Source organism: Diadema antillarum, unplaced genomic scaffold (assembly GCF_040938485.1).
Source record: "Diadema antillarum isolate AM-2024a unplaced genomic scaffold, OU_Dant_1.0 seq00000569_RagTag, whole genome shotgun sequence".
Taxonomy (NCBI): domain Eukaryota; kingdom Metazoa; phylum Echinodermata; class Echinoidea; order Diadematoida; family Diadematidae; genus Diadema; species Diadema antillarum.
The window spans coordinates 1651831-1664028 of NW_027271507.1; the positions used below are offsets into that span (position 1 = coordinate 1651831).

Sequence of the window (12198 nt, forward strand, 5' to 3'; positions counted from 1 at the left end):
AACACACTTCTTTCCTACCCAATTGCTGAGAAGAAAGACAAAAAAACAAACAGATTGAAGTCAATGTTTCAGTTGATGTTAGACTGGAATATCATGTCAATACACTGTAGATAGAATAAAATTTTGTAAAAGTGATGGAACTAAAAACCTAAATTCCTTCTTACTGTGGCTGGTGCACTAGCTGCAAGCAAAGCCGACTAGGACTTGACAGGAGATGACTTAGAGTAAATTGAAGAGGCAATGTGTGTTGGCGGAAGCTCCGATGTCACTAATGCACAACTGTGTTCTGCTCATTACGGTACGCTCACCAGTTACCCAGGATACGTTAAAAGAGTGATGGAAACTTGACATTGTTTTCATGCTGTCTGTACACAAGTGTGTATGGTATATTTGTATGTCGGTATAAAAAGTATAGATACCATTGTACATTTTATACAATTACACGGCCCTGGTTAGCTTTCACCTTTCCAATCTTTCAACATGCCACTGTGTCAAGCAGTATTCTGCACTGGCAGTATTCTGCACAAGTTGTAGGGAAAATTACCAAGGACTTTTTTTTTCTATCCGATACCCAAAAAAGGATTTTGAAGGAGTGCTGTATGGTCGAGAAATCTCGATGCAACAAAGCTGAACATAAAAACTTACCAACATTCTCAATATTGTGTTTAGGCCTACTTGTTTGCGAGATCTCCCGAGCCTTGGAAACCCTGAATATGCTGCTGCATAATTATCATGACTTCAAGTATACTGGGGGATAGGCAAATGTTCTCAAAGTCTTGTAGTTCCGTGATACACTAAATCCCAAACGATGTCTCTCATATTTGCTGACTGGCACTCGTTGCAACATTTACATTCCCTTGACACTGGCATAATGCTGCAACAGGTGCAGCTACACCACTGTCCTATCGGCTGGGTAAGTCAATTCTGCCTCTCCACCCGAGTCCGTTGGGCAGCTTTTGGCCCTGGGGCTGGAGGCGGGGTTTGACGTCAGTACCACTGCCAGTGCCAACTGGACCTGCAAGGCGAAGTGAATCAAAGTCATATCTCTGCAGACCCCCATTTCTGCCCAGCCCTGCAGAAGTCATACTTGTACTCGTCGTTAAAAATGTACTTGTAAATATTGTGGAGTGAATAACACACAATACAACAACTTTTTTTCAATGAATTGGAGTCTCCTCAGCTGAACAAATTGCACAGTTGAATGCCAAAATATTACCCCCCCCCCAAAAAAAAAAAAAAATGAAATTGATCAACTATCTTAGTAATATGCATTTGTGGTTTGTATGCAAAGTAGAATGCAACGCAGGTGGTAGCTTGAAAAAGACCATGCCGATTTGATGTCAAATGCGTACTTTTTAACTTTTAAAAAATGATATTAATTTTTAAAACATTTTTTATATTTACCACATATAAAAAAGCTTAAAACAATTAATTTAAGAATGATTAAACTACGTATTGTTGCATTTTATGATGAATCATAAGTGACCATTTTGAAATACAAAATTGGTTTTCTAAAGCACTACCTTCAACCCACAAGTTGTGCATCACCTATGTAGTAGCTTATTGCATGCTCTTGCACAATCACTTGCATTGATTATTTGTCAAAACTTACAGATGGAGACGGTGAATTTCCTTGCATAAAAATTGTTGAAAGATTTTGTTATCTACTCTTCTTGATTATCAGTACAGTAAAAACCCTCAGGACTTCATCCCTTTAACATTTGGGGAAAATATACATTTTTCTAGTGTAAATGTATATTTCGGGGGGAATAATGCCTTGCCCTTTATCATGCACAAGACATTAGCCATAGCTGCTTCCACGTCCATGACTCGAAAACAACCACTAAAACTCCAAAAAGAATGATAATAAAAAAACATAAGTTTCGCCAGATTTAATGGCTTATCTAAAGTAGATCTTGACTGTGTTGTTGTAGCATAACGTACCACTTCATGCAAGAAAGGTATAGTGTATTGCACTACCGGTGCTGAATAGATGAACAATAATGTACCTGAATTGATTTTTGTTTCTGATTGTGTGAGAGGAAATTTGCCACTTTTGGAATGAATCATGCTAATTGCACCGTTGGTCAATTCCACCGAAAGGTTGCATTTTCTGAAAATCAAACTATTGAGTATAGATGATTAATGAAGCTTAATTAGATGATTTGGTATTGTTTACTCAAAGCAGCCTTTCATAACGGATATTTTGATACCTCATTTGTGAACATCGGTGAACGTGGAGAGGAGTTATGTCCGAAAAACCTTCATTTTTCATGAAAATTGCCAATTTTTGCAGAATTTATGTATCATTTCTGATACACTATTATGACCATAATACAGCTTGTGTAATTCTCAGATGGCTTATTTTCTGAATGTTCTTTGGTCATAGATTGGTTTTATGATGTTCTAGAACTTGTTCCAGCATCAGTAAATATTATTCTCTCAATCTCAAAATGTAGTAGTTGATAGCGTCCCATAAGTCACGTTTTTGTGTCCCATCAGTCACACTGGTTTTCCCTATCCTGCTACTGTACCAATGAGTAGATATTCATACCACTTGGCTCAGGGTAAGCACCAACCCTTTGCTACATTCAGGAAAGGAAATATCTTTCCAGAGACTCTGTGTGTCAGAATATTTCAGAACTTACTTTCCCATGTGAAAAACGGTGGTCCTCAGATGTCCCATAAGTCACGACAGCAATTTTTCGTTGCTGTATGTAATGCAATGATACTTTTCAAACTAAGTATGGTGTTTTCATAAACTTTGATATGATAGATCTAACCATGAACTGAGAAAAATGCATTTGATGCAACTATTTTCTCAAAATACTGGTTTGAAATTGCCGAAAATTGTCACTTTGTCCCATAAGTCACAATGGAATTGACCCGTTATGTAATGGGGTTCAAGCTTAAAAATTATATCTATGATATGTATCTATGGAGGAAAACCATTGAGTAAATTTATTCCATGGTTTAAAACAACGTTTTGAGTTGACTTTGTCCCTTGTAGTTTCTTTGAGATATTGGCTCTCATCTTCTTCTTTTTCTCATCACTAGTTCTCGCATAGCTTTTTAGAGATGATTCGGATTTGTTCCCTGCCACTGCCATTATATCGCTACTAGCGAAGCCTGCACAATCTAGCGTCGTTACTGTCGTTGCTCTCAAGCTGTGATTAGTGTAGTGGTTAATTGACACATCCAGCAGTCTCACAGATCTTCCTCATCTTATTTCCCAAAGTATTCATTCCCAATGGCACATTGTCATACCAAGTTCCTTCCGATGGAGTTGAAGATTGTGGTCACTGCCAAAAGGTGGTTGTTTTGGGGTTCATGGAAGATAGATACTTGAGCAATGAAGCAACTGGGCATCTCAAAGAACCAGGTATTTCATACATACGACCACCAAATTCTTCGTCTTCATTTTCACGACAGGATTTTGTAAGCATATCGCGATGTTCGAAGTAACGATGCCCATCATCAATGGACATAGTCTTGAATTTTCATGTTACAAAGATTTTTGCGTCCTCTTTGTCCAAAATATGTCATGACATTTAAAAACACCTTGTTCTGAAGACCAAGTGGTGTCTCTTGTGTTGACGGCATTCGACTCGAAAATCTTCACCATGTCACTGTCAGTCACAGCTGTCTCGTGCGTATAACGAACCCCTTCCCCTCCTTCTTAAGCTTGACCATCATGGCTCTGAAGACACTTTTACTTTCTGGATATTTCACTTGGTCAGTAATATCTTCTCGCTTTGTGGATTGATAATGACAATGCACCCCATACTTGATCAAATGCATTGATATCTTGGTGTACAGACTCCCATCTTCCTTATGCAGACCAGCATAAAATCAGGAGAGAAACCAATCCAGTTCTGGCGTGGGCAAGCTTTCAATTTCAGCTAGTGAGGTTGACAAATATCTTGCAAAAGATTCTTACCAACTCGTGGCAAACTTGATGTTTCTCTTTTAGTATTGTGGGCATTGGAGTCAGATAGTAGGTCCTCCAATTTTTGGTCTGTTAACAAAACAAGATTTGGTCCTGCCATGATGACAAACTCAGCCTCAGACTTCAGAGGTTATAATTACCCCGAAAGAAAACCGAGGTGAATCTGCTGCTGCTGAGCTAGCTACTGACTACATGTGTACCTAGATAGCTGTGTGCTGCATATTCCGCTTCATTTTTCTTCCACGCCTTACACCCATCTGGATCATTATCCCCAAATCTGAAGCGCCACAACAAAGATCTTTCGGTGTTTTTAAGGGGCTTTCTTTTCCAGTTATGGCTTATACTAGGCTCGTAACTGGTCAACCTTATAGGTGGCAAGGATAGATCTCCATTTTGGTCTGGACAGTCTGAAATTAACGTGAAATTCATGAAGATTATTTCAACCAAAGTAATACTAAATACACTTTCTAGATAGTATGTATACTAGAAAGACTCTTCAACGATAATTAGGATTTTTTAATATGTTTCTGATAATTACCGACGTACCAATTACCGCAGCATTCAATCGGTAACCGGTGAAAAAAAAAATTGCTACTGGTAACTGAAAATGAGGCCAAACATTTAAAAATATACATGTAAGAAAAAAAAATGAATATCTGTATTTTTCTTAAACAAATTAAAATAATAAAATCTGGTTTGCCAGGATAGTTCCCCCCTGTACGGCCTTAGTAAAAAAAAAACACAAAAAAAAAAACAAAAAAAAATAGAATGCAAGCCATTACCTTGAGAAATTAATTCCCCCCTTCCCCCAGCAAAGAAAGAACGAAGAAGAAGAAGAAAAAACAAAAAAAACAAAAAACGGGCACCAACTGAATTGATTTTGCGAAGCAGAAACCGTTTGTGTTTCCCCCATGAAAGATTTCACTCTTCTGCGAGAGAATGAGAGGAAAAAAAAAAACCCTCATCATATCACTCGTCACATCATGATTCACGATGGAGGGGCAGAAAAATCAACAAAATAATATACATTTTTGCGTGGTCTCCTGGCTTCCCCCAAGTTTCCCCCAAGTTCCTAATTTCCAACCTTCCCACTTCCTTTCCTTCTATTTTCCCGCAACTGAGTAATTTCCCCCGACTGAGTGTTTTTTTTTCTCCCGAGTCCCGACTAGCATCCCCCCTCGGCCCAGCCCTATTCACGCAGGCGACCCGCATTCAATTTGCCATTTCGAAAATTCAGGGAAATCGAAAATCAGTTGTGGAAACACTGCTTGTGCTGAAATAAAATGGCGGGGGAGTAAATAGGCGATAAATGTCAGTGAATAAATCATCAAAAAGGGTCATTGTTACTATTTTAATTCGGAACATATGAAGTTGTAGTAGGCTTTAAGTGTCGTTGCTACGGGAAACTTCTTTATATTTCAAATGTTAAAGCAAAGTTTTATGAGTTTGAATTCCTATATAGGGCCTTTCCGTGTAAAAGTGAGCCAATGTCCACTTCGAAAAGTTAGGTCCTATAGAAAACGTTTGATTTACACTACTTAAAGAAATATAATTGGAATATATATATTTATTAACAATTGTAGATATAATAATGATATCAAGTGATGATCATTGTTTTCATATGTGATATTTTCATATTTGAGGCCTGAAATGTATTAGACGTTACTCCTGACAATTGGACAATTTATTAAATGCAATTTTTGAATGACTAGTACAAAAAAAAATAATTATACCCATAACTTTGATTGTATATCATTTCTTGCCAAAAATTCTGGTACTGGTATATGAAATTCCCCCCCCCCCCCCAAAAAAAAAAAAAAAAAAAAGAAGAAGAAAGAAAGAAAGAATGCAAAAAAAAAACCCCAACTGATCCATGTAATGAATTTTCACCTTGTCCAGTCCACAACAGAGAAAGAGGAATTGTGACTTTTAAAAGACTCATTTTGACAGAGTGTTACACATTTAGAGAGTCACACATTGACTATGTGCAGAAGAGCCTATACAGGCCCAGACACTTCAGAGAATCAGAGGATTTTTAAATAGGACTGAGTCATCAGTATTGTATCCGACATGAAAACATTATACATTAAGGACAAAAATATGAATTCAAAAGCATTGTTAGCATGATTGTTAGATTAAAGAAATATGATGTGATTGAAATGCTCATGAATTTTTACAAGACCACTTCCTGACCAGTGTCAACTGCACAATCTCAATATAAACTGAATGGTACACAAAAAAATGTGTGAGAGATATAAATTTCACTAGCTGTACTGTAATGTAAATGTGGTATATTGTGCAATGAGATTTATTAATTCTATCAAATGCTTCACTGACCTGGCATGAATTTAAATGAATTTGTAAATATTTATGGGAGATTATGAATTATATGCAAAATATTTCCAGCTGAATCATAACATGTAATGTTTGTTGACGGTGGCTCAGTAATACGAAAAAAGAGATAATGATAATGATAATTATGATAATTACATAAAAGTTTGCATTTTGACTTCTATTTCAATGCTGTGAAATACTCCTTCTCTAAGGCATGGAAGTAGCACAGCGGACAGGGGAACAAAAACACCAAAGTGACATTTATTTATTTACCTTTATTTACGTTTATTTATTTATTTATCTATCTTTTTTGGGGGGTGGTGTTTTCTTGCTTAAATTGTTTTTTTTTTCTTGTTTGATAGATTGTGTTTTGAGGGGAAACTTGACAAAAACCAAGTGTACATGTATGAAGTGTGAGGAAGATTAATGACAGAATGGGTATAGTATTTGGTGTTACCTGAAGAAACTAAATTCTTTGAATGAAATACGGAGCTGTTATGAGGAAAACCAAGAGAGAGAATAGAATCTCCACACCTACACGTTATAATCAAAACACACTGTTAGAGTGAATTATTTATAAAACAATTACACCACGCATTACCCATGGAAGAAAGTATGAAGTGTTTCAGAGTAAATTGGGTAAATGTTTGTAGTTGTTAGCAATCTTTCTCCAAAATATATAAGCTACAGAAAACAGTGTAAAGGAAACATATAGTGAAAGGGACTTTCAGTATCAATTGATATAAAATAAAGATATACAAATCATAGCGCTGTATACAGTATTATAAATGGGCACCTTGAACATCGTGAACATATAACCAATAGTTCTCAGAATGATGAAAGGATGATATGGCATTAATATGTGACATTCTCACAGACATACACACACACACACACACACACACACACACATACTTAAGACACAATTCTTAATACAATGTACAATGTATGGAGACAGGAAGGGGGTTGAAATTTGTCTTTTAAAAAATGGTTAGTACAATAGCAAAGACACAGAAATGTGGATATTTCTATCCTGCATGTATTTTTATTTTTCTCTGCACTCCCCTTTTTTATCATAGCAGGGCCAATATGGTCTTTTATCATTGCCATTGTTAGTTGGTTTTCCCCCATAGCAATGAAGCAGGGCCTATTTGTCATATTTTCTTGGTTTTGTATTTATAAGTCAGCTGGTTAACCTTGCTCTTAGAAAGAGAATTCCAGCCAAAGTCCACTAATTGTTCACAACATTCAGGGCATAAACCAGGGATACCAACTCACTGACAGGCAAAGCCTGAGTTTCAGGTCCAGGCAATCAAATTTCTAGTCCTTTTATGTAAAAATTATGTTCTTGAGGTTTTTTGTTCAACCCTCTCAGGTATCATTGCCAGAGATTTACAGCTTAGATCTTGGTGCACAAAGGCAATGTGTTCTCTTGTAACATCTACTCTCATACCTCAACATTCCCATGCACACAAAACTTACTTTACAAATAGCTTATGTTTCTTCACTCTCATGAAGGCTAGCGCACATTAAGTCTGTACATTAATCATTTAAGACTAGGCACATAAGTGACGTTTAGCTGGCTGCATTTTTGTGTTCATTTTCATGTGCATAATGTGTGTTTTCATTTTTTATGTATTTGCACTAATTTCTCTAGCATTTAGATGGAGAAACACAATTATCATTGTTCTTGCATTACAAATATTTTTCTAAGCATAATATCGAATCCAGAAATGGAGTTCATTTGTATGATTTTCTGTCAGGCAAGTTTTAGTTGTTATTTTTTAGGCTTGTTTTTCATTGACAGTGACAGCTTAATGACCAATACAAGTCATTACTCAATTTATGGAATTTAACGATTAGCAGGACATATCTGACCTCTATGGCTAGTTTCTCCGATAGTCTTTCATATTCAAAGTTAAACAGGAAGATGGATTTAAAAATGAGCACAACAATTGAAAAAATGAAAGAAAAACAGTGAAAGGTTTTTACACATGAATTGCAGAAACATTTAGACCTAAATGCAAAAGAAATATAACTATCTGTAAGCATTATGATGGAGTTGTAAACTTGATTGCTTCGCTCTACTTTGAAATGAAAGCAGATCCTGCATAAATCCTATCTCAGATTATTCAAATTTATTGTCAATCAGTTGCAATATCTAAGGTTAGCTTGATCCTTTGCAGTATAAACTTTCGAAGATGATAGAGAATTTTCAAGTAAATATGAATCCAGGGATTTGTTCTGGTGCATCTTTATGTTAATAATCATAAAATGCACTACTAATTTGTCTTGCACTGCTAATTTGTGTGAAAACAGATATTTAAACAAAAACAGTGACACAATTTTTCTTCACGAACAGTTTCTTCAGAATTTTTGTTTGAAGACATCCTCATATTAAGAGAAGAACTAATAATGGTAAAGATAGATCAAATGATTTTTCTTGAATAATTCTTAGAAAAGAGGCACTATGTAGTTGTGATGACCAATTTTAAATAACTCTTTGTCTTACTTTTTTTCTAAAACAACTGAATACTACCTTGTGAGGGATGTTTCTGTTTACTAAAATGGTTGAAAGACCTGCCCCATTTGACTTGCCCGTAACTTCTACTTGTCCTATACAATATATACTAACATTAAGAATGATCCTCAAAAACAACAAAACCACATATCTAGACCAGGGAATGATGTCATGGGTGGCAAATCCCAGGGGCCAATATTGAAACTCTCGCCGGGGTTGAAACGGACATCATCATCTGACCTTGGGCAAAGGTCGCAGTCTGAGACGGAGAAGGGACGGACAGGGGGTGTCAAAGCTGTGGCGCCCACCAGACCTCAGGACCAGAGGGCCTCCCGTAGCTCACCCCCTCCTAACTCTCAACAGCACACTTCCAGCAGAGGACCTGAAGACAAGTCTGATGCTCCTTCAGGACGATGGTAGGTGGAGACTTAAACTTGCACAAACTTATATCTAAATGAAATCCTGAGAATGCATGCAAAACAAGAAACTCTACATGGAGACTAAATCTTGTAGAAACTATAAAATCCCATGAATGCAACTTTACACCTTGCTTTCATCACACCCCCTAAAAAAAAGAAAAAGAAAAGAAAAACCTCTGAGATGTTCACAAGATTTTCAAAAAAATTCAGTAATCCAAAGTCATTATGGATTGCATAACTAAACATACCAGTACTTGGAGAGAAAGGGCATATTGTACGTCTAGTAAGGCAAGTTATTCCTCTTTTACTATTACTATTATTTTGGGTGCACGTCACGAGATTAACACCCGTGAGTCAAACAGCCCACAAGTTATACAGCCCAGGAGTCATACAGCCCACGAATTTGACACAAAGCAAATAAGGCCCACGAGACCGACACATTAAACCCCATGTTGTATCTATCGAAGTCGTGGGTTGTTTACATGTATATCTAGTGTTGAACTCATGGGCTTTATTTGCCTAGTGTCAAACTCGTGGGCTGTATGACTCATGTGTGTCGGTCTTATGGGATTACCCCGTTATTACCTCCGCCAAGGGAGGAGGTTATGCTTTCGTTACCGTTGGTTCGTTAGTTAGTTAGTTTGTCCGTGTGCAAAATAACTCAAAAATTAGTTAACGGATTTAGATGAAACTTGCAGGAAAGATTAAGAATGATACAAGTAACGGATAATTAAATTTTGGTAGTGATCCAAGAATTTTTGGGGAAATTATGAAGGATTTTTTAATATTTTGGCAGGTAGGGTCAATGAACTTGGGAGTTCAGGCTGCGGCTGCTGCACGTATTTGAGGTTTGCATGCGCGCACTAAAGTGCTTGCTCTAGTTTCTGCTAGGGCGAGGCGCGCTGTGCAGCAGAGGGTTTATGATGTAACAAAGGCTTCTAAACTGGGAAATCGGGCAACTTTCAGGATGGGTGGAAATCACTGATATCTCTATGGAAAAACAACATTCAGCGGTGGAAATGAGCTGCATGCTTGGCAGAGGTCTGCACTCTTGGAGTGCTTTTCTAGTTTTCTCCTGTACCAGGCATAATGACGAGTACCCTGTAACTTTTATCAGACTGCTACACAATTGCACAGTCTTTTTACTCCACCTCACTCCTTTTCCTTTTGCCATCTCTCTTTTACAGAAGGTACAGTGTAAGGAAGACTGTGCCAAAGATTTAGATTGCACATTTCAGAGATTAACACTTAATATCAATAAGTATAATTCCAGAATAGCAGTTGCTTTTGTCTTCTGCATGTTTTCAGGATTATTTCTTTAAAATATTATGTGTATTTACAATGCTTCTTGTTCCATGCCAGAATATCATCATTGCACCCTTATATTGCCATGTGCAGCATTTTCTTTAAATCCACTTTATTTTACTTCCAGGGTTGCACCAAAACCAATGAACAGAGACTTCAGATGTGGAGATTCTAGAAGTGGACAGAAGTATCAGGACCATCCAAGGGTGGGGTGAAATTCATTTAACCCTTAATCTCTTTTCTGTACTAATGTTAAGATGTACTTGTATTGGACAGCAATGAATGAGATACCAGGGAATATTGGCCCTATTCCTTGGTATTCCATGAGTTCAAGCCATCCAGTATTATTATTCTTATCTATGGTCATCCAGAGAAGGCATTCTGTGAAAAGCACCATACTTCTACCTCACTTTAAAGTTGACGCTGCACTGGAAAAGGAGTGACTCACCTCGTGCACAAAAATAACTGCTTTAACAGTACCAGTTCGTGATAGTATAGATATAGATATAGATAATATACATTGGACTGTTTGTAATGTTCCAAGGGCCGAGCATTCTGGGTTGTTCTTTCATGAGAGAGCGTTGTTTGTTTGTTTGTTTGTTTGTTTGTTTGTTTGTTTGTTTGTTTGTTTGTTTGTTTTTAAACAAATGCCAAATGAGAGAACATTTTGCATTTATGCACAATTGCTATTGGTAATGTTCTAATGGCCAAGCATTCTGGGCTTTTCCAGAAATTCTGGGTTGTTCTTCCATGAGAGAGCTTTGTTTGTTTGTTTTTAGACAAATGTCAAATTATAGAACATTTTGCATGTTGTTATGCACAATTGATAGAATAGATGAGTGATATACTGTAAAATTCTACTCTCCCTCTGATTCTGTGTTCTTTTGTAATGTTTTACATTCAAAAGTTTTGAAAGTATCCTTCCATGAAGTGGTCTTTAGTAATTGAAGGAAGTTATTGTAGAAAATTTGTTCTTATTATCATTAGGATTAAATGTGTGAACTGTTAGAATTGCAGTATCAATTGCCAGTTTATTATTTTGGCATAGTTTCAGGTGCCACCAGATAGCAATACATCCAGGCAGGGACCCTTTAGCCAAGCTCCGAACCACCCCTTTCAAAATTTGCCTGTCAGGAGCAACCTACAGCAACGACTGGGTAACAGGGTAGGCCCACAAACACCCCAGGTAAATAGCAGGGCAAAAATGCATTACAAATGAAGGATTTTTTTTCCCCCTTCCAGATGAGATACCCTATGTATTTCTACAGTTGCTCATTTGATGTGAAAATGGGTTTATGAAGCAATAAGAACAAAGTGAAAGTAATTGGGCATAGGTATCTAAGGCTGATATGAACTTACTGTTTTAAGGTTTAGGTTGGGCAAAACGTACTATGTAAGAATATTCCAGAATCATTCATGCATGATAAAGAATTCAAATATTAATGCCCCAAGAACTTGATGGCTGTGCAATAGGCAAAGGGAATAATGAACTATTGCCAAAGGCCATATCATCAAAATGTTGGGAACATGCATCTTTTGATTTGTTGGTCAGTGCACTTTTATCGGATTCATCTTCTGTTGAACTTGAAAAGAATCAGCTTAATGGCTGGAATTTCCAGTTTTAGTCATATTGAGCAAATGCATGCCTTCTCAAATATTACATGTGAAAA

The 12198-nt window shown here is 36.9% G+C and overlaps 1 pseudogene; it reads right to left on the reverse strand.

Annotated features, from left to right (window-relative positions):
* Nucleotides 1–889: 889 nt before the first annotated feature.
* Nucleotides 890–4049, reverse strand: LOC139735317 (uncharacterized protein KIAA1958-like; annotated as a pseudogene).
* Between the last annotated feature and the right edge of the window lie 8149 nt (nucleotides 4050–12198).